Source organism: Dasypus novemcinctus, chromosome 3, assembly GCF_030445035.2.
Source record: "Dasypus novemcinctus isolate mDasNov1 chromosome 3, mDasNov1.1.hap2, whole genome shotgun sequence".
In the NCBI taxonomy this organism is placed as follows: domain Eukaryota; kingdom Metazoa; phylum Chordata; class Mammalia; order Cingulata; family Dasypodidae; genus Dasypus; species Dasypus novemcinctus.
The window spans coordinates 138,064,275-138,086,669 of record NC_080675.1 but is presented as its reverse complement, the minus strand read 5'-3'; the positions used below and the strand labels follow the sequence as shown (position 1 = coordinate 138,086,669).

Sequence of the window (22,395 nt, the reverse complement as noted above, 5' to 3'; positions counted from 1 at the left end):
GGGAGGTCCAAGGTTCAAACCCAGGGCCTCCTGACCCGTGTGACGAGTGGGCCCATACGCAGTGCTGATGCGTGCAAGGAGTGCCATGCCACGCTGGGGTGTCCCCCACGTAGGGGAGCCCCACACACAAGGAGTACGCCCTGTAAGGACAGCTGTCCAGTGTGAAAAAAGTGCAGCACACACTGAGAGCTGATGCAGCAAGATGATGCAGCAGAAAGAGCTACAGATTCCAGTGCCATTGACAAGAATACAAGCAGACCCAGAAGAACACACAGCGAAAGGACACAGAGGGCAGACAACGGGGGGGGGGGGGGGGGGGGGGGAATAAATAAAAAATAAATCTCTAAAAAAACACAACTAATTTGATATGATGATATGACGACAGATGAGAAAATCAAGGCATAGACAAATCAAGCAACATGTCCAAGGTCACACACCTATTAAAGGGGATTCAAGAATTCTCACCTGTATCTGTCTGAGAGCAAAGCCATTCTCCTAACTCTTGGCCTAAATTGCCTCATCTGACACATCCAATTCTATTAATACCAATTCTTCCCTTTCTGCCTATATCAAAATATTTTACAACACTGGTGACAAATACATGACCTCGTATGACAGCAATTACATGTGAACTTCTGGGGGACAGAGACTGTTTGGCCCCATGTCTTTACAGTCAGTTATATATACTCAGTACTCTAGAGGATATTTGGAAAGAAGAATATGAGGATATTGGCTGGACAGGCACTAGGCTAGGAAAAAGATCAGGATGAGGAAGGTGGAGATAGGGAAACCCATTTAACCATTTATTGAGTACCTGGTCTTGTGCTAGGCTCTGGGGGTTACAGAAATGACCAAGCTAGTCAGGGTCCTTCCCATTATGGCTGGCCCCCCAAACTCTCTGCCCTTTGTGAAACGCCCCCAATTGTGCCTCATCAGCGGAGTCCGGTCTCCGTGAGCGGACGGCGTTGTCCGGGCCCCGGGACACGTGAAAGGTGAGGGCCACGTTGTGGTGGGTTGTTCCCAGAACTCAGGCTTTACCACCGTTAAAATAATCTCTTTCCAACAGCAGGCATCCTCGCTCAGGAGATTGAGCACGACTCCTCCGCCCCGCCCCGCCCCTCTAGCCTCGCGCCCTGGCCTGGGGGGCGGGGCGAGGGCTCCTGGCTGCGCGAGAGTTGTGTCCTAATCTCGCGAGACTCGCCTGCCGCCGCCTCCTACGTCTTTTCCTTTGACAAGTCGCCGCTGCTGCAGCAAAAATAAAGGACGCGGTCGCAGCAGCTGCTGTCGAGTCGGGCTCGGGTCGCCGAAGCCGCGCCCCACCCCCGCTAGCTCCGGAGCCGCGCACGGTAACGCCTCCTTTTCTGCTCCCTTGCTTGCCTGTGCGTGCGCCCTACGGGCGGCGTAAGGCCGGTGGTTCTCGGGCCGCAGCCGCGGAGCGGGGCCGCCGGGGTCCTAGGTGGGCGACGGGCGGAGGCCTAAGGGAATCGGTCGGTCGCGTTGCGCCCTTCAGACCTCGGGGTTCGGCCGCTGCCCGGTAGTGTCAGGAGCCGCGTTAGAAGCGGAACCGCCCGCCCGAGGGGACGGAGGGACCAGCCTCTCTGGCGACTCCGCTGTACCTGACCCATGGCTCTTGGGGGTCGCATTTTTGACACTCTCCCCTTTATCCGCTAACGAGCGCCCCTCCCCCCAAACGGGACTCGGGCTGGGGCGAGCGACCAGACTCTCTCCGGAACCAGGGAGATCCGCGAGCCCGGAGCCCCCTGTTGCCGGCCACCTCTTGAGGGGTGGAGGTTGGGACGTCGTGTTTTTCTCCTCTCCTTTGCGTTTGGGTGGGGGTAGCTCAGTACCTGGTAATCTTTCTCCAAATCTCCCTCCCCGATGAAATAACAATTTATAAAGCTTCTGCTACCGGGAAGGAGATGAGACGCATTTTTTAGTCTCCATGGTGAGATAAGGGTGATAATCATGACAGGAGCTGTCCTAGGGAACATGGTAAAGCCTTTTCTGAGATGGGCGGCAGGTTTATGGGAGACGCGGGGAGGACAAGCGCTGGTACCACCTCTCCCAGGAGGTTATGTAAAAGACAGGCTAATCCATCCTAGAGAACCGTGAAACAGAGGAGCAGAAATTGCCTTAATTTTAAAATAATGTGTGTAAGTAATACTCATTGTAGAAAATTTGGATAGTCAAAATTATAGAATAACGTATCTGAACAAACTACCCCATCCTTGTAACTCCACCTTCAGAGATAGCATTTAATCTTTAACATTTGGTCCTTACAGGCACTTAATTATTTGAAATTGCACTTGGTTTACCCTTGCAAGGAACTTCCCCAATCTATACATGTTCCAAAAATGAATTGTTTTATTTGAGTCAGTTCTCTGGCCTGCTTGATTAAAACTGGTTATCACTGGCTGTACTCTCTCATAACTATCACTTTCATTGGGCCGTCTTCCAGAATGATTGTTAGTTAAATGGTTTTAAAAACCAAACATTAAAAAAAATGGATTTAGAACATAGGTATTTTTACGATTCTGCCTGTGGTGGGTGGGTGCTGAAAAGGAACAGTATTTGCAGAAAGCAAATGTTCATGGTGGGAAGAAACCTATTCACTTCAAGGTTTTACAAAATTGATTTCAGTTGGTTATTTATAGACCAAAATTTTTATGTGGCAATGTTTGTTTCCTAGTTGTTTTTTTTGGGTGATTGGATGGGATGCATATGTGCCTTTGAATTTGGGTGAATGGTTTGGTATTGTATGTTTATACAATCAAAATTAAGTGTCTAGTGCCTATATGCATATATACGCACATACATATATATATTTTGTACCTATACACAAATTCATATACCTTGGAAGTGAGTTAAAATGTATTGTTATATCATTTGAGAAAAGACAGCCTTAGGTAGGGCAAAGAATACTCTTGTAATATTTCCCCCAAATCACAAGATAGGATTGTATGGCAGGTGATGAGACATCTAAGGAGACTGGAAACCTGGGAACTTTAAAAAATGGGATAGATTGTCACCTGTTGGGGTTTTTGTCATTGGAATGGATTAAATGGCCCATTAAGCCTCTTGTAATTCTAAACTTTTATGAATTTTGCTTTCCTAAGGTTCTTAGCACTTTGCTACTTAAATTTCCAGTCATGCTCTTTGTAGGTGACACTCATCCATTCATTTGATGGTCATGTATTCCTCTCCCAGTGCAGGCATCCTCGAGATTCATGGAGGAGAAAGCAAATATAATTGTGTCATTTAATCTGCTTATTAATGTAAACATCTGAAAATCTTCTTTAAGGAATCCTGAAAATTCCTCAAAGGGAATTTGGGGGACTGTGTTGTTGATTGAGCTGGTTTGGTTAATAGAAAATGCCAATAATAAATAGTACTATAATGCTAATGTCCCACACATTATTTCCCAAAAACGTTAAGACTAAATTGTTCCTTGTTAATATTGGGAATAGAAAAAGAGAGACTGTATACATCAATCACACTCAGCTTGTAAAATTCAGAATTTCAGAACTTAAAATGACGATAATGGTGACATGGTTCAGGGTGTGGGAAGAAGTTAGTGTTATGATGAAAGCACAGCTATGGACTGCTTTTGACTTGTTATACAAAACTTGAATTTCATAGTTTGATAACTACATACTAATGGGTAACAAGGTTTCTATAATCTATTGAAGAGATTTTTTAAAAAATTGTAAATAAAACTTTGGGGTTTAATAGACAAATGAAATGCGTTGTTACAGGCACATGTTGCAGATTATGATGATGTTGAAAACATATCAAAACTTGGTCAAGTAATTTAAAATATTTGCAAAGCCAGTAAAGTCATACCAGCTAGCAATTTTTTTTTTTTTTTGGTGTGCTTCTCCCTTTTCTAATTAAAAAAACATATAAGGGAGCATAAAATAGGTAATTTACTTTTTAAAAAAACTTTTTATTTTGAAATACTTTAAAACTTATAGGTCAGTTTACAAAAATAATGTAAACTCCATATAGAGAGACTCAACATACTTCTGCCCTACCCTATACCCAGAGACACCAATTTTAACATTTTTCCACATTTGCCCTTTCTATCAATTCATTTTCTTGAGTGTGTAAGTTATGTATACATCATGCTCCTTGAACAGCTAACACTGCTTTTTACATTTCCTAAGAACAAGGATATTCATATATATATAACCACCTTAAGTGGAGTTATCAAGTTCAACTTACAGTCTATATTCCAGTTTTTTTCATATGTCCCACTAATGTTCCCTTTGAGCCGTTTTTCCTCCCTTGCTATATCCTATCTAGGATCACATATTGCATTTAATTATCAGTTTCTCTTTAGTTGTTCTTTTTTCTTTTCTTTATTGTGGGACCGTGCATGCAACATAAACCTTTCCCATCTTAGCCACTCCCAAGCATACTATTCAACGTGATTAATCATTCACTTTCAAAATATTGGGGTACCCTCACTACCTCCCATTACTAAAATTCTCCCATCTTCCAAACAGAAACCCTGTACCTCTTATGCATTAACTCTCCATTCCCTTGGCCCTCCCCCTCCACCCCCATCCCAGCAACCTGCACTCTAATTTCTTACTCTATGAGTTTACATAGTCTCTGATATTTTCTATGTAGTTACCACAGGGCTTAAACGGAACATTCTATAACAATCTCATTTGCTTTGATAGCAATTTATCTTCAGTAGTATATGCAGACTATGTTCTTATATCCCTCTGTCCCCCACCTTTATGTAGTACTTGTCACAAATTACATGTTTAGATTTATGAATCAGAAATCACTGATTTATCATTACATTTTATGCATTTACCTTTTAGAACCTATAGGAAGTAATAAGTGGAGTTATAAATCAAAAATACTTTAGTACTGGCATTTATATTCACCCATGTCATTACCTTAACTGGAGAGCTTTATTTCTTAATGAGGCTTTGGTCTTTTTTTTTTTTTTTTTTTAATTTTTAAAATTGTCTTTTCCTTTCAATCTGCAGAATTCTCTTTAGCATCTCTTGTATGGTTGGTCTAGGGGTAAACTCCCTCAGCTGTTAATTATCTGGGAATGTCTTAATTTCTTTCTCATTTTTGGAAGTTAGTTTGGGCAGATAGAGAGTCCTTGGTTCACATTTTTTCTTTTCAGCATTTTAAATATGTGATCCCACTGCTTTCTTGCCTCATGGTTTCCAATGAAAAACTGGCACTTAATCTTTTTTTTTTTTTTAAAGATTTATTTATTTATTTAATTTCCCCCCCTCCCCTGGTTGTCTGTTCTTGGTGTCTATTTGCTGCGTCTTGTTTCTTTGTCCGCTTCTGTTGTCGTCAGCGGCACGGGAAGTGTGGGCGGCGCCATTCCTCGGCAGGCTGCACTTTCTTTTAACGCTGGGCGGCTCTCGTTCACGGGCGCACTCCTTGCGCGTGGGGCTTCCCCACGCGGGGGACTCCCTTGCGTGGCAAGGCACTCCTTGTGCGCATCAGCGCTGCACATGGCCAGCTCCACACGGGTCAAGGAGGCCCGGGGTTTGAACCGCGGACCTCCCATATGGTAGACGGACGCCCTAACCACTGGGCCAAAGTCCGTTTCCCAACTGGCACTTAATCTTATTGAGGCTCCCTTGTATATGACATGTTGCTTCTTTCAGAAGTCTCTCTTTGGCATTTGATAGTTTGATTATGTTGCTGTGTTAATATGTGTGGGTTTTTTCTGTTTGGAGTTTGTTGAACATCTTGGATGTGTATATTCATATCTTTTGTTAAATTTGGGAAGTTTTCAGCCGTTATTTCTTTGAATATTAGGTCTTCCCCTTTCTCCTCCTTATGGGAGTCCCACATTGTGTATATTGGTATGCTTGATGGTGTCCTTCAGGTTCCTCAGGCTTTGTTCACTTTTCTTCATTTTCCTTTCTGCTCCCCGAACTGAAAGATATCAATGATCCTATCTTCAAGTTCATTAATTCTTTTTTTCTGCCAGCTCCAATCTGCTGTTGAACCTTTCTAGAGAATTTTGAATTTCTTTTACTGTGGTCTTCATCTCTATTTGGTTCCTTTTTATAATTCATAATTTACATTTCATTGATATTCTCTTTGTGTTCACCTATCATTCTGGATTTCCTTCAGTTCTTTGACGATGTTTTCTTTTAGCTCTTTGAGTATATTTTGGACTATTTTTTTGAAGTTTTTGTCTGGTACGTCCCAGGTCTGGTTCTCCTTATTGATGGTTTCACATACTTTAATCTGCTCCTTTGCCTCAGCCATCACTTTCTGTTTCTTGGTATGTTTTGTAACCTTTTGTTACCTGGACATTTTGATATTTTAATTATTTTTGCTGGAATTTAGACTTTAAGTCATGTTTTCCTAAATCTTGTATCCAGCTAGTTTAATAACAGAGCTTTCCTTGAATGCCAGGAGCTATTCAAAACAAAACAAAACCAAACATCAAAAAACCAGGCTTTCCTAGTCTTTGCAGATTGACTTGTGCAAGTGCTGTCCTTGAGGCTTATCCATACAGTAAGTTTGGCCAAATTGTGGGGGCCTCCCTGATCCTTTCTGCCCATGAGTCTTGTCTTAGGCATGCACCTGTGGCTCTGAGAATTTCCCTGTTTACATTCTTCCAAATGTACCCTCTTACCCAGGAAAGAGTTTCCTCATGGTCCTGGATTCTGCACTGTTTGTCTTATAACCAGCAATCTTTTGACCCAAGCAGAACAACTTGACTGTTCTGTAGGACAGTTCTGTGGCAGGACAAATTCTGGGACTGTGAGTCCCTTAGACCACCAGCAGACAGATTAAGCCAGACATACATGTTCTTAGCATATCATGAGGTTTACTCTACTCTCTGGAACTAGGACCGGGCTTCTATACTGGGAGCACAGGCGAGTGCCATGCTGTGTCTGTGAGGGGTCAGCCAGGGTACCAGAAGATCCTACTGCTTTTATTATTTATTTTTAAAAGAGATACAGCAGTTCTTTTTTTAAAAAGATTTATTTTATATATTTCTCCCCACTCCCCATTGTTTTTGTACTCACTGCTCTCTCTCTGTTAGTTGTGTGCTACCTGTGTCTACTTGCCATCTTTTTTTTTTTTTTAGGAGACCCTGGGAACCGAACTCGGGACCTCTCATGTGGGAGTGAGGCACCCAGTCGCTTGAGCCACTTCTGCTCCTTGCATGTTGTGTCTGTCATTGTATTTCCTCTTTGTGCCTCCTCATTTCATCGTCTTGTTGTGTCAGCTTGCTGCACCAGCCCATCATGTCAGCTTGCTGTCTTGCTCATCTTTTTTAAGAGGCATTGGGAACTGAAATCGGCACCTCTTATGTGGTAGGTGGGTACCCAACTGCTTAAGCCACATCTGCTATCCCCACTGTTATTGTTTTTTTTTTTTTAAAGATATGTTTATTTATTTATTTTACCCCCTTCCCCTCCTCCTGCCCTGCTGTTTTTGCTGTCTGTGTTGTCTTCTCTCCTTAATTTCTCTCCTCTAGGATTCACCAGGATTCGATCCTGGAGACTTCTGATGGGAAGAGAGGTTCCTTGTCATTTGTGCCAGCTGGTTTCTGCTGTGCTTCACCTTGACTCTCCCTTGTCTCTCTTGATGCTTCATCATCTTGCTGTGTGACTCACTTGCACAGGGCAGTGGCTTACCACGTGGCACTTGTGTGGGCACTGGCTCACCATGTGGCACTCGCGTGGGAACTGGCTTGCCGTTGGGCAGGCTTTCTCTTCTCCTTTTTTACCAGGAGGCCCCAGGGATCAAACCCAGGTCCTCCCATATGGTAGGCGGAAGCTCTGTCACTTGAGCCACATCCACTTCACCCTACTGTTTTTAAGTAGCCTTTTTCTTGATTCAGCATTTGCCCTGTTACCCGAGTATTTTAACTTTTTCTGGAGCCTTGGGAAAGTTGTTTCTGTCAGGTTTTGCTGGTTGTTCAAAGCTTCTGTTGGTGGACAGGGTCCTGAAGCATCTCACCCTGACATTTTGATTGGTGTGCGGCTCATAATTTACTTTTTACAAGCCAGATCTGATTTTATATTTTAGTTTGCCCTGCTGTCACTTAGTGGGCCCTCAATATTAATGGGGATATTAAATTCCAGATGAGATCCTTGAGCAAGAAAATAGGACAGTTACATCAGGTGACCAATCTTATTTATTTTTAACTGTTTATTTTGAAATGTTGTAAAAATAGTTTAGAGAAAAATAGTATACTGTATAGATAGATAGTCAAGAAAAGTCAACTATCATCCTCTAATCAACAGTTTACATACTAATCATACAATTATCAAGTCAGGAAATTAGCATTGGTTTAATACTATTAACTAAACCTGTCCTTTTTCTGTTTCAGGATTGTACATTTCATTTACTTGCTGTGTCTCCTTAATCTCCTTCAATCCATGACAGTTCCTCAGTATTTCCCTTGTCTTTTATGACATTGACACTTTTGATGAACACTGGCTAGTTATTTTGCAGGACATCTCTCAGTTTGAGTTTGCCTGGTATTTTTCTTATGATTAGATTGAGGTCATGCATATTTTAACAAGAAAATCACAGAAGTGATGTGTCCATCTCAGTTCATCATATTAAGGGTTGATATGTCTTATTACTAACAGTGTTAACCTTCATCACTTTAAGGTAGCCCTACTGGATTCTTCACTATAAAGTTAGTAGTATTCCCTTTATAATTGATATGTGTCTTGAGGGAGATACCTTGAGACTATGCAGATAATTTTTCCTCAGACTTTCTTACACTGATTTTGGCATCTGCTGGTGGATCTTGCCTGCAACAGTTTTTACTGTGGTGATTGCCTAATGGTGATTTTGTATTTCCCTCATTCCTTCTTCATTTGTTAATTGAAATTCTTCTGTAAGGAAGAGATGTCCCTTCTTCCTTATTTATATCAGTATGGTCTCATGGACATCTATTTTATTCTGTGGAGTATAATCCAATACTATTTTATTTATTAGGTTGGTGCAAAAGAAATTGTGGTTTTGGACCGTGAACTTTAAATCATTATAACTAGGCTCACACACATCTTTATTAATCAAAATAGGAACCATTATAATTAACACATTTTTGCCAATGAGAAATAAGTTTGTTGATTCCTATAGCATTAAAATCTGCTTTGGGATTTGTTGAACTCTTGGAAAGCATTTTCTGCATCCTGCTGGTTGTGAAGCGTTTTCCTTGCAAAAAGTTGTCGAGATGCTTCAAGAAGTGGTAGTCAGTTGGTGAAAGGTCAGGTGAATATGGCAGATGTTTGAAGCATTGGTGTGCGGTATGCGGTTGGGCGTTGTTGTGGAGAACAGTTGGGCCCTTTCTGATGACCAATGCTAGCCACAGGCATTGCAGTTTTTAGTGCATCACATCGATTTGCGGAGCATACTTCTTAGATGTAATGGTTTCGCCGGGATTCAGAAAGTGCTAGTGGGATCAGACCGACAGCAGATCCCCAAACAGTGACCATGACCTTTTTTTGGTGCAAGTTTGGCTTTGGGAAGTGCTTTGGAGCTGCTTCTTTGTCCAACTACTGAACTGGTCATTGCCGGTTGTCATATAAAATCCACTTTTTGTCTCATGTCATAATCCAATTGAGAAATGGTTCATTGTTGCATAGAGTAAGAGAAGATGACATTTGAAAATGATGATTTTTTTTGATTTTCAGTCAGCTCATGAGGCACCTACTTATCAAGCTTTTTCACCTTTCCAATTTGCTTCAAATGCTGAATGACTGTAGAATGATTGATGTTGAGTTATTTCAAAACTTCTTGTGTGGTTTAAGAGGATCAGCTTCTATGCCCCTCATCTTCAAGGCTCTCGTCTCCTTTGCAAAACTTTTTGAAGTACGACCGCACTGTACGTTCATTAGCAGTTCCTGGCCAAATGTGTTGTTGATGTTGCGCGTTGTCTCCGCTGCTTTAAGTAACTTTTTTTTTTAAAGATTTATTTTTTATTTATTCCCCTCCTACCCCCCTGTTGTCTGCTGTCTGTGTCCATTCACTCTGTGTTCTTCTGTGTCCACTTGCATTCTTGTCAGGTGGCACTGGGAATCTGTGTCTCTTTTTGTTGTGTCATCTTGCTGCACCAGCTCTCCGTGTGTGCGGCTCCACTCCTGGGTGGGCTGTGCTTTTTTTTCACATGGGGCAGCTCTCCTTGTGGGGTACACTCCCGTGCATGGGGCACCCCTACACAGGGGACACCCCTGTGTGGCACAGTGCTCCTTGCACGCGGCAGCACTGCACATGGGCCAGCTCACCACACAGGTCAGGAGGCCCTGGGTATTGAACCCTGGACCCTCCATATGGTAGGTGGACACTCTTTGTCAGTTGAGCCACAACCACTTCCCAGTAATATGGTCTTAATTTCTGCTTTATCATCATTGCTCATTCTTTTGGAAAGAGAATGATAGATTTATATAATCTAATGATGGTGGTGGTAGGGGAAGAGACAGATGCATCTATAAAGTGATAATACTGGATAACACTGAGCACTTATGCACAAGACATGGTTCTGACTACTTTAATCCATTAAGCCACTTTTAAACCTAAGAGGTAAAACAATTTTGTAGTTAGGGAGATGATTGAAGCACAGAGAGGTTAAATAATGTGCACAAAATCACATAGTTAATAAGTGGTGGAGCCTGGATTAGAATTAAGAAATTAAGGGGATATTGGTAGAGACCAAGTTGGGGATGGAAATGGCCAGCCTCAGTGCAATGATTCTGGTTGATCTAAAATCCCATCCAAGTAGTGTTGTGTGGGCAGGACCCTTCTATATGTGTTCAGGAACTCATGGTGACAATGAGACAGAATTTTGGGGACTGCATATTACTTTGATTTTGCATGATTCTAGGTGTCTTCTGCCAAGAGCAGCAATAGATGCTAGAAGAGAATAGTAATTGGTGTAAAGATTGGACTTTGATTTAGAGAAATGAGTATTAGTGAGTCTTCCTGCCCTGAAATCTGAAGTTTTTCTTGGTAGACTTTGAAACCCAGTGATACAATGATGATTTATATTTGTTTATACCTTTTTAGTTTACAAAGTATTTATGTAAACATTTTCTTAATTGATCTTTATAACACCTCTGTGAAATAGACAGGGCAGATACTACTCTTCCATTTGACAAGCTTCTGTAGAGGAGAGGGGCTGTCTGAGGAGTGAGTTCCTGAATAACTTCTAGTTGACAGATCCCAGCTGTTAAGGTGGTTCTGCAACTAGAGCAGAGAACTGCTGGAGTGTGATTGGTGAACGTCTGCATTGTTTGGTGTTACCAATAAGTGATTGAAAATTTCTTAATTTGGAAGCAGTAGATACTTAGCATGATGATTGGGCCGAGATAGCCTATTGTAATTGGTGTGTTCTTAAATATCTTTGTTATACCCAAAGCCTAGGCATACATTTTAAGAAATGTAATTTATATTAAAACTGTAATTCTCATATTAACACTGTTGTAATATTTTTATTTTTATTTTATTTTTAAAGATTTATATTTTATTTCTCTCCTCTTCCCCCCCAGTTGTCTGCTTTCTGTGTTCATTCACTGTGTGTTCTTCTGTGACTGCTTCTGTCCTTATCAGCGGCACAGGAATCTGTGTTTCTTTTTGTTGCGTCATCTTGTTGTGTCAGCTCTCCGTGTGTGCCGCACCATTCTTGGGCAGGCTGCACTTTCTTTTGCACTGGGCAGCTCTCCTTATGGGGTGCACTCCTTGCGCGTGGGGCTCCCCTACGCAGGGACACCCCTGCGTGGCATGGCACTTCTTGCACGCATCAGCACGGTGTGTGGGCCAGGTCCACACAGTTCAAAAAGGTCTGGGGTTTGAACCGCGGACCTCTCATGTGGTAGGTGGACGCCCTATCCATTGGGCTAAGTCTGCTTCCCTGTTATAATATTTTTAAAACCAATATTTTAATGAAAATCTTCTGCCAGGTAGGCTGCAGTAATATTGGTATTGTTTTGACTGTGTTGTAGATTAAGATAGAGGCGGAGCTCTTTACTCTTCAGAAGTCAAAATGAAAGTTTGGTAGCTTCAAGAAAGGCACATATAATATGTAGCAATAGTGAATGCTGATAAAAGTTTAGTATGCCCCTGGTTTCTCTTGTTTATTTTGAAAATGGTACTTTGTTTTACAAAAATCTAAGTAATGGCTGAATATTTTTTATTCCTTTAAGATGTCTTTCAGTGCACTCTTTATTTTTTATTTTATTTTTTTCCCATGGTGCTTTCTTGTACTGTCTTCTTGTCACTACTTCTTGGTCTGTCATCTGTTGGTTTGGCTGCTTATTTCAGAGTAATGAAGGCAGGAAAGGATTTTTGTGCATAAGATAAAGCTAGTCTTGTTTACGAGCTCAGTGAGCTGGAGGGCTTATGCATAAGTCTGCTAATGATAAATTCCAGAAGTACTATATGCCTACAGGACTTGAAAGATAGCAGTGACTCTGCAGTATTGCCTGCAAGGTTTTTTTTTTTCCTGTGACTGTTGCTTTATTTAATAAAAATTTAAAAATAAGAAATCGTACTTAAGCACTGTTTTTTTTCGTGGAAACTCTACATTGGTTAAATATGAGCAGGCTTGTAAATAAGAATAGCTAAATAGAAGAGCTTAAAGGTTAATTGTGAAATTCATGTCAAATGATTTCTTATGATTTATAAACAAATTCACTTATGGTAAATTTACATTCACTTATGCCAGACTGTGAATTAACCTATTACCTTAGTGTGGTACATTTGTTACAATTGATGAGCCCATATTGAATCATTGCTATTAACTATGGACTATAGTTTACATTATAGTTTATACTTTTTCCCACACAATTTTGTAAGTTGTGACAAAATATACAATGGCCTGTATCTGAAACTGCAGTGTCATGCAGGACAAATTCAGTATCCCGAAAATGCCCCCATATTACACCTATTCTTCCCTCTCCCACCTATCAGAACCTCTGGTTGCCCCTGCCTTTACATCAATGATAAGAGTTCTTCCATTGCTAGAATAATAATAAGTCTATAGTAGAATAATAATAAGTCTACTTTAGACCATTGTTCATTCCCCAGTCTTGAGGATTTGGGGATGGTGATGTTCAGTCTGCTTCTAATTGAGAGGGGGCTTAGCTCCCATGGGGCAGATGGATGGAGCTATCTTGCTTGCAGTTGCAGACCCTCTCTGTTCCTTGGGATGAGCATTGTCCATCATCATCTCCTTGTTTGTTGTCCTGGGTGAGTCCAATGATATGGAGAGTAGGTGTTGCAACTCTGCTGAAATTAAGGGCTCAGGGCTCAGCTGACACATGGACGGTCCAAAGATTTAAGTTTCTGGGACATATATTTATCAAGTATAGTGCTAATTATGGGTTCAGATAAAAGGGGCAGAAGAGTCATGTGTAGGAAAACTATAAATGAGTCTAACTCTGGTACACTGAGGAGCATAAATTCCAAAGTAAGACCCACTGACGACAAAGTGCTGAATTCCTGAGCTGTCTTCCCTGCTTATGGTTTCTGGATATCTCTGGAGCCCTTAGGAGCCCTGTGTAGCAGGTTTTAATATCAGTGATGTAGTTAGGTTTCATAATTCTGTGACTGTTATATGTATGGTTTGTTTGCTTGCTGTTGAATCCAGTTAAGGTCCATACTTTGCAATAGTTTGGCGTGTTTATTAAATCATTTTAAATCTAGAGACTCCCTCCATCTCCCTTTTTTTTCTTTGCTATTTTTTGTCAAACCAGGTTGTTTGTCCCGAGAAGTTCCCTATAGTCTGATTTTGCTGATTGCATAATATACTTTAACATACTCTTTGCCTCCCAAATTTCCTTTAAATTGATGATTAGTCAGATTCAGTTTCAATTTTGTTGTTGTTAAGAGTACTTCCTAGGAGTGGTTTGTGTTTCCACCTAGAGGTACATAGGTCTTGTTATCTCTTTTTGTGATGTTAGCAGCTATTGATGACCATTGCTTAGAATGATTAGTTACTCATCAGGGGTTGCAAAAAATTGAAATTCTGTTGTTACTTCTTATTAAATGGTGTTCTTTTGGATTGTTCTTCACTGTTATAAGTTGCATGTATTTATTCCACCCCTGGTTCTGAGATAATTTGACAAGGTTCTGTGGTGAATTACCTTAAGGGAAGAATACAAGTTGTTATTATTGAAAATTCGGAGAAAACTTGGGAATATTGGATAAATAGACTTTGTTCAAAGGACATGTGGCCAATAAATAGGTTAACATCCCCATCATGAGATAAACAGCTTGTGACCTAGAGTGTGTAACTGGTCATTGGTGTTTGTTCTTTTAAGAGGTCAGTGTTCATATTCAGCAATTTCAAAAGTATTTTGTGCAGAGCAGCAGTTACTGATATTTTGAGCCAGATTTTTCAGAACGATTCTGATAACAGCCCTTCTGTGCATGAATCAGATTAACAAAATACTGAGTTTACGTAACACAGCATATTTTTTATTAAAGGTTGGCAAAGGACTGGAGCAGCAGCATTTCCCAATGTGCTCCTTGACAAAAGGGTTCTGGGGTCAAATAAACGTAATGTGTACTTTATCCTCTTGGAATGTCACAGTACATATTAACATGTAAAAGACTTAAAGTAAAGAAACTTGTTTAACAATAACTAGGATTTTCCAAATTTATTTGATGACTGAAACCCCTTCCCTCCCTTCCTTCCATACCATCTTGAGGAACTAATGATCTGAGGAAAATTTTTGAGAAATGTTGGTTTTGAATTAAGGATAAAGAAAGACATCTAAAGATGGAGAATATATATGACTCTTTCACTACAGTCATGTGGAAAAACTTTTGATAGGTAAATAGTGAGAAAAAAGCAACAGGCAAATGTTGATTGGTTGTTTTATCTTAACCTGTTATGGTAAGTGTTGTAGTTTTTAAAGAAGCAGTGTTGGAAGAGGACTTTAGTTACTATTTAGCATTTTCTACATGCCAAGTACCATTTTTTAGTTCTTTCTCTGTAATCTGTAATTTACCTTCACAGCAACCTTATGCTGTTTTTATCTCTATTTTACAGATGAGGAAACTAAGACAAAGAGAGATAAAGTAAATTGTTCAAGGTTACATTGCAGAGCTGGTGACCTAGCAAAGCCAGGATCCGGCTGGCTCCAGCGTTCATGTACAGAGCCACTTACTCTATACTGCAAGATATGGCAGGTTGAAAGCATGACATGTAAATCAGATACAGAGGGTTTAAAGGTCTTTTGGGGGGAACAGACATGTTTTCTTTAACTTTTCGGGCAATCAGGGTCATAAGAGAAGAATGTGGGGAGCTGGCTGTGTCCTAGTGAAGACAGAAAACATAGAGACCCGGAGACTATTATTCATAAAAAAGGTATCCTTCAAGAAGAGGTAGATTTGATGCAGACCGTTAATATCAGAACTTCAGACTTAGAAGTCAGTTGGAAAGTACTTGACAAGATTCCCTCATTTTATTCATGAGATCTCAAGTAACAGTTTGTTCATAGACTTGTAGTAATAATCATAGCTCACATTTGTACATTGTATTAAAGCCCTTTTTTATGGATTATTGTTTGAGCCTCTTAAGAACCCTGAAAGGTAGGTAGATAGGTTCTGTATTTTCCACAGCAGAACTCGAGTTTACGTTTTCTGCATCTTAAAAGCTAATGTATTCTACATTCTACCACATTGGCTCAGTTCGTAAAGAATAGCATATATTAAAGAAGAATAGTGCATGCTTTTGAAGTGAAATAAAGATCTGGGTCAGAAAGAAAAGCTGCATTTTAACAAATGGAAATAACTCTTTCCCCAGTGTGAAAAGTAATATATGCTTTTTTTTTTTTTTTAAGATTTATTTATTTCCCCTCGCCCCCCCAACCCCGGTTGTCTGTTCTCTGTGTCTATTTGCTGCGTATTCTTTGTGCACTTCTGTTGTCAGTGGCACGGGAATCTGTGTTTCTTTTTGTTGTGTCATCTGTGTGTCAGCTCTCCGTGTGTGCGGCGCCATTCCTGGGCAGGCTGCACTTTGTTTCGCGCTGGGCAGCTCTCCTTAAGGGGCGCACTCCTTGTGTGTGGGGCTCCCCTATGCAGGGGACACCCCTGCGTGGCAGGGCACTCCTTGTGCACATCAGCACTGCGCATGGGCCAGCTCCACATGGGTCAAGGAGGCCCGGGGTTTGAACCGCGGACCTCCCATGTGGTAGACGGACGCCCTAACCACTGGGCCAAGTCCGCACCCCAATATATGCTTTTAAAAAGGAATTTTTTAGACACTATAGGGAGATATAAAGAAAAAGTGAAAAACATGCATTACTACCACCTAGAATAAGCATTGTTAAATTCCAATGTGTAGTTCTTCAAGTTTTTCCCCTATATCTATCTATATAGAGAATTTTTTTTTCCAAAAACCTATCCGTATTGTTTTATAACCTGAAGTATTATATATATATATTTTTGATTTCTTAAATTTTATTTTACTTTTTATTAATTTAAATGAATTTATAAACAGAAATAATAGAAGACACCAATAAACATCAATTAAACTTTTCTATTAAACACAATGTCAATGTTTTGGTAGAACTACATGAAGTATTATATTTTTAAAAGAAGATATTGGTAGGTTTTTGGTCTCTTGCCTCTACCACAGTAAAAAGGAACATGTAGGGACAACAGGCATAAAATGGTACTGTTCTGGGCAAACTGAGATGTATAATTCCTTCCCCACCCTTTACTCCTATGGGTAAAAAATGTGTTTGGGGTTGGGTTAATTTAGGGGGGGATGAATAGTATAAAGTTTCATTTTATTGTTTTTTTCTGTAGTATTTGGTATTGTTAATTGTCTTGTAGTTTGATAAAAATAAAACTTAATTTTTTTGATAAGTGACTCAGGCCTTTTTAAGCAGTGAGTAGAATAAAGTATGGTTCTTTTGGAGGGTACATATATATTTAAAAATATGTGTGTATGAATAGGCATTTTTGATTACCCACATAATTGGGGCAGTAGGAACCAGTCAGTCATAAAAGCATATAATGTACTCTCGCTTTGGAATGGATTTTTGTACTTAAAGTCAGTTCTCAAGTAACTACATACAGATTCTTTAGCAGATCTTGCCTCCTGGTTTATGACTACATCTAGTAATTTGCTTTGTTAATCATACTCTCTGTCCAAAACATTTTCAGGATGGTCTTAAATTTTTTTTTTCCCTTTGTGAGGATTGGGTTATATTTTATTTGCCTCCTGTCTCCTTGTCGGTTCTAAGTTGATGGTAAGGCTTATAATTTCTCTATTCTAGTTTCTTTGCCTTTCCATATAAATTTACAAATAATCTTGTCTTGGAATTTTGACAGGTATTGTATTAAACCTTTAGATCAGTTTGGGAAGAACTGACATTTTTACAATATTGAGTCTTTCAAACTAGGAACAGCCATGCCTCTCCATTTATTTAGTCTTAGATTGCTTTCGTCAGTGTTTTGTAATTTTCAGCATATAGATTCTTAAAATGTTTTGTTAAATTTGTACATGAGTATTTCATTAAAAATGCTTTGTATCAAAATATACATTCATAGAAGTATACATATAGTAAGTGTATAGCTTGATGATTTCCAGAGGGATGGGATTATTTTTGAATTCTGCTATATTCTGGCAACCTGAGGGATTTTCAGAGAGAGTTAGGTAGGGTTCAAGATGAGGAACCAGGAAAAACTTCCTATCTTCCTGAGACAAGTCTTCATAGTGTAGCTTCATTATTTTGTTTAAAAGTGAGTTCTCAAGACGATAGACATGCAAAGCAGGTTAAATGCATACACATTTCCTGTTATAACTTAACCCTAATCTTGTCACTAGAGATTTTCCTTTATGTTTTCTGATACAAGAACTCTTAATTTTTTTTTTTTGAGGTACCGGGATTGAAACCAGGACCTTGTACATGGGAATCAGGCACTCAACTACTGAGCTACATCTGCTCCCCAATGAGGGTGGGTTTTTCTTTCTTTTTTTTTTTTTTTTTAATATTATTCCCCCCTCTTCTCTGCTCATTGTTCACCTTCTCTAGGAGGCACCAACCTGGGACACCTCCCACATGAGAGGCAAGTGCCCGATGATCTGAGCCACATCTGCTCCCTGTGGGCTGTGGCATTTGCTGGCTTGTGGCATCTACTGGTTTAGACATCTTCTCACTGCAGTGGGTGTGGTGTCTAGCTTGTTGTGATTGGTGTGGCGTCTGCTTGTTTTCTTTGGGAAGCACCGGAACCCGAATCTGGGATCTGCCATGTAGTAGGCGGGCACACAACTGGATGAGCCACCTCTGCTTCCCTGTTTCATTTTTAGGAGGTACTAGGGATTGAACCTGGGACCTCATATATGGAAAGTAGGTGCTCAGCCACTTGAACTACATCTGCTTCCCTCATAATATTTTAAGAGAATAAAGATGTGCATTGAATATTTGAGATGAAAAGTTTTACCATCCTATCATTTTTTTTTGTTGAATCCAACCATTCCTTGCTCTTTAGCGTCATTGTACTTTGTAAAAAGCATAAGTGAATTTGTCATCTTGCTTCCTTTGAGGAAGGGTAGGCAACTTGGTGTCTAACTTCATAGGGGAAATATTTTTCTTTCAGCTCCTTTTTGAGTGAAAGTTAAAAATCTGAGTTTATAGAGATGGTATCACTGTAATTATCTAAAAGCAAAAGATTATGTCACAAGGAAATTTAAAGTGAGATTTGCTTATTATGGGTACTGCTGTGAATACATGAGTTTATTACATATCCTCCGTCAGGAAGGACATGGTTAGTAAATAATGGAAATAACATCATATTTAAATCCTATATATACTTTGCCTATAAAAGATTATCTTTTTTTCTTTCCTATTTCTATCATTGAGGCCAGCTGTGCCCGATTCAGCTGTTTCTCTCCTCCCTTCCAACTTTTATTTTTAAATTTTTTGAAGACTATGGAAAAGTTGAAGAATAGACAGTGAACACTCACTCATATACTTTTCACCTAAATTCACAATTTATAACATTTTGCTCCAATTACTTTTTTCTCCCCTCTAAACACACATTTTGCTTTAAGTGAGAGTAAATTTAGTTACCATAATGCTCCACTTCCCTCCCAAAACATTAGCATGCGTATCATAAAAATGACGTTCTCCACCATAACCGTAATACCTTTGTCACACCTAAGGAAAATAACATTAATTTAATATCATCTAATATATAGTGTCCATATTTAAATTTTTCTAGTTGTCTCCCAAATATCTTTTAATTTTTAAATTTGTGTTTTTTAATTGTATTTTTTTGAAGATACATAGATCACAAAAAATGTTACCTTAAAAAATATGAGGTCCAAATATCTTTTATAGCTGTTTTTTTACCCTAATCCATGATCCAATTCATACATTGTTCTTGTCTCTTTTGTCTTTTAACATAAAACACTCCTCTCCCTTTTTTTAAAAAAAGACATTAAACTTTATTGAAGAATGTGGTTAATTGTCTTGTAGAATATTCTGCAATCTGAATTTCTTGACTATTTCTTTATGATCATATATTCAGATTAAACATTTATTGCATGAACTCTGTATACATGATGTTGTATATGTTCTACATCATCTCAGAAAGGCACTTAATGCCATATACTATCAGTATAGGTGATGCTGAGTTTGATCACTTTTTTAAGCTGATGACAAACACCAGATCATGATAAATTGGATATATCATCTGGAGTTTTCTCTTTGTAATTAATAAGGAATCTAGGAATCTGCTGGGTTTTTTTTTTTGAGATGGTGTGAAAATCCTGTTTCCTCCAACCTTTTTCCAATGTTTTTGGCATTCATGGGAAGATAATTCTTGCCTAGTTAATTATTTTCTTTTTTTAATTAAAACGTTTAGAGGGGAAGCAGACTTGGCCCAGTGGTTAGGGCGTCCATCTACCACATGGGAGGTCTGCAGTTCAAACCCCGGGCCTCCTTGACCCATGTGGAGCTGGCCCATGCGCAGTGCTGATGCATGCAAGGAGTGCCGTGCCACGCAGGGGTGTCCCCGCGTAGGGGAGCCCCATGTGCAAGGAGTGCACTCGGTAAGAAGAGCCGCCCTGTGCGAAAGAAAGTGCAGCCTGCCCAGGAATGGTGCCGCACACACGGAGAGCTGACACAACAAGATGACGCAACAAAAAGAAACAGATTCCTATGCCGCTGACAACAACAGAAGCGGACAAAGAAGAACACACAGCAAATAGACACAGAGAACAGATAACTGGGGGAGCAGGGGGAAGGGAAGAGAAAAAAAACAAAAAAACAAACTTTTAGAGGAATATGTGCACATGGTAAGAAACCTAAATAGTACAAAAAGAATTACATTAATAGCAAAATGTATGTTTCCCTTTTGTTCCTTATCTTCATTTTCCTAGTTTTTCCTCAAGTTAACTGTTAACTGGTTTCTTGTATATCCTTAAATTCTAAACCTCTCCAATCATATATTCTTGTATATTTCCGACTCACCTCCTTTTTCCTTACCGATGGTGGCATCATAAAGCACTGTTCTACATCTTATGCATTTATTTTATTTTTATTTTTTTAAATTTATTGAAGTTTATCACTCATACATAAACAACAAATGTATAGTAATAGTTGTGAACTTACAAAACAAACATACATAACATCATACAGGACTCTTATAACTCACCCTACCACCAATACCTTGCAATGTTGTTAAACATTTTTAGCTAATGATAAAAGAGCATCATCAAAGTATTCTTACTAACTAAAGTATTTTCCCGCCAACCCACCCTATTATTATTATTATTATTTTTATATCATTTATATATGTGTGTATATAAACAATAAGTGTATAGTAAAAGTTGAGAACTTACAAAGCAAACATATATAACATCATAGAGGGGTCCCATAGATCAATCCCCCACCAACACCTTGCATTGTCATGAGATGTTTGTTAAAATTATGAAAGAATATTGTCAAAATCTTACTTCTAATTATAGTCTTTATCTTATATTTGGTGTATTTTCCCCCCAACCCACCCTGTGAACTATTTTTTAAATATGTTTTTTATGACAGAAGTTGTAAACCTACAAAACAATCATGCATGTGTGCAGAATTCCCAAACAACCCCCCTCTGTCAACACACCACACTGTGGTGAAACATTTGTTACAGATAATATAATATCATCTGATTGTTACCATGTCCATAGTGTACATTTGACACACATTTTCCATACCGCCCCATTATCAACACAGTACATCTTTGACCTACATGCTAACCACAGTCCATAGGTCACCCTACTTGTATCTTTTCCATGTTTCTCCACATTCTCACCACGATGCAATAGTGATATACATTTGCTCTAGCTCACAAAGGACACTCTTGCATCTGTGCAAAACAACAATTCTCATCCACCTCTTGGTTTACTGTGCTATTCTGTTCCCAGAATATTTTCTAGCATTTTGTCAATTGGCATTTATGTACCTAGACTACCATTTTCAGCCATTCCCATTTATAAACTAGCTGTTACTCACTATGTGTTACCGTCCACTCTATACATTTCCACACTTTTACAGTAAAGCTAATTAAAACTGCTACATACATTAAACATCAGTAGTCCATCTCAGTCCTCCTCTTATCTCCTTTAAGAATCCACCACCTCCCACCAGGTCTTGAAGCTATTTTCCTACAATTTCTTCTAGAGCTTTATGGTTCTTACTTTTATTTTTAGGTTTTTGATCCATTTTGGGTTAATTTTTGGATAAGGTTTGAGATATAGGGGTCCTCTTCCCTTCTTTCGGCTATGGATATCCAGTTCTTTCATCACCATTTGTTGAATGGATGTTTCTGCACAAGCTGTATGGGTTTGATAGGCTAGTCAAAAATCACTTGACCAGGGAAACGGACTTGGCCCAGTGGTTAGGGAGTCCGTCTACCACATGGGAGGTCCGCAGTTTAAACCCCGGGCCTCCTTGACCTGTGTGGAGGTGGCCCATGCGCAGTGCTGATGTGCACAAGGAGTGCCCTGCCAGGCAGGGGTGTCCCCCGCGTAGGGGAGCCCCACGCGCAAGGAGTGCGCCCTGTAAGGAGAGCCGCCTCGCGCGAAAGAAAGTGCAGCCTACCCAGGAATGGCTCCGCCCACACTTCCCGTTTCGCTGACGACAACAGATTCGCTGACGACAACAGAAGCGGACAAAGAAACAAGACGCAGCAAATAGACACAGAAAACAGACAACCGGGGGAGGGGGGGGAATTAAATAAATAAATAAATCTTAAAAAAAAAAAGATATTAAAAAAAAAATCACTTGACCATACATATGAAAGTCTATTTCTGAACCATCAGTTTGGTTCCACTGGTCTTTGTGTTTGTCTTTATGCCAATACCATGCTGTTCTTACCACTATTGCTAGGTAATATAATTTAAAGTCTAGAGAGGAG

General features: G+C 39.7%; 1 protein-coding gene across 7 annotated transcripts in view; it reads left to right on the top strand.

Annotated features, from left to right (window-relative positions):
* Positions 1-1,177: 1,177 nt before the first annotated feature.
* The window catches only part of HERC1 (HECT and RLD domain containing E3 ubiquitin protein ligase family member 1), a 249,261-nt gene continuing 228,043 nt past the window's right edge, over positions 1,178-22,395 (top strand). For all 7 annotated transcript variants that reach the window (XM_058294320.2, XM_058294317.2, XM_058294319.2 and 4 more), the window contains exon 1: positions 1,178-1,346. The gene's annotated coding sequence lies outside the window, so the exon portion shown is untranslated. The remainder of the gene's footprint in view (positions 1,347-22,395) is intronic.